This window comes from Triticum dicoccoides, unplaced genomic scaffold, assembly GCF_002162155.2.
Source record: "Triticum dicoccoides isolate Atlit2015 ecotype Zavitan unplaced genomic scaffold, WEW_v2.0 scaffold104250, whole genome shotgun sequence".
Taxonomy (NCBI): domain Eukaryota; kingdom Viridiplantae; phylum Streptophyta; class Magnoliopsida; order Poales; family Poaceae; genus Triticum; species Triticum dicoccoides.
Window position 1 is genome coordinate 1 of NW_021171443.1, and position 1,018 is coordinate 1,018.

The window sequence follows — 1,018 nt, forward strand, 5'->3', positions numbered from 1 at the left end:
GATCATACCAGCACTAAAGCACCGGATCCCATCAGAACTCCGAAGTTAAGCGTGCTTGGGCGAGAGTAGTACTAGGATGGGTGACCTCCTGGGAAGTCCTCGTGTTGCATTCCCTTTTTAATTTTTTTCGCGCCGCTTGCAAAACAAAACGCACGTGTAAGTAATATATTTACCGTGTTTTATTATTTTGCACGAGTGCGGTAAGTCATAGCTGGGTGCTCACGATTCACGGGTCCAGCGTCGGTGTTGTGGCGCGGCAAGCGTGCACTGGTGCGGTTGAGAGGGAGGGGTGGAAACCGCGTTAAACTCGTCTCCGTAGTTGAGAGGGAGCGGTCAAAGCAATGTACAATCGTCTTTGTAGTGGAGCTGGGAGGGGCAAGGATAAGGGACGAAGACCGGGGTAACATGTCGGATGCGATCATACCAGCACTAAAGCACCGGATCCCATCAGAACTCCGAAGTTAAGCGTGCTTGGGCGAGAGTAGTACTAGGATGGGTGACCTCCTGGGAAGTCCTTGTGTTGCATTCCCTTTTTAATTTTTTTCGCGCCGCTTGCAAAACAAAACGCACGGTAAGTAATATATTTACCGTGTTTTATTATTTTGCACGACTGCGGTAAGTCATAGCTGGGTGCTCACGATTCACGGGTCCAGCGTCGGCGTTGTGGCGCGGCAAGCGTGCACTGGTGCGGTTGAGAGGGAGGGGTGGAAACCGCGTTAAACTCGTCTCCGTAGTTGAGAGGGAGCGGCCAAAGCAATGTACAATCGTCTTTGTAGTGGAGCTGGGAGGGGCAAGGATAAGGGACGAAGACCGGGGTAACATGTCGGATGCGATCATACCAGCACTAAAGCACCGGATCCCATCAGAACTCCGAAGTTAAGCGTGCTTGGGCGAGAGTAGTACTAGGATGGGTGACCTCCTGGGAAGTCCTCGTGTTGCATTCCCTTTTTAATTTTTTTCGCGCCGCTTGCAAAACAAAACGCACGTGTAAGTAATATATTTACCGTGTTTTATTATT

General features: G+C 50.5%; 2 non-coding genes and 1 pseudogene across 2 annotated transcripts; all 3 read left to right on the forward strand.

Annotated features, from left to right (window-relative positions):
* Nucleotides 1-113, forward strand: LOC119342768 (annotated as a pseudogene; the record flags this gene model as incomplete).
* A 297-nt stretch (nucleotides 114-410) lies between these two features.
* LOC119342767 lies at nucleotides 411-529 on the forward strand. Its single transcript, XR_005165708.1, has one exon. It is a non-coding gene; the product is annotated as a 5S ribosomal RNA (ribosomal RNA).
* A 296-nt stretch (nucleotides 530-825) lies between these two features.
* LOC119342765 lies at nucleotides 826-944 on the forward strand. The gene has a single exon (XR_005165707.1). It is a non-coding gene; the product is annotated as a 5S ribosomal RNA (ribosomal RNA).
* Nucleotides 945-1,018: the final 74 nt, after the last annotated feature.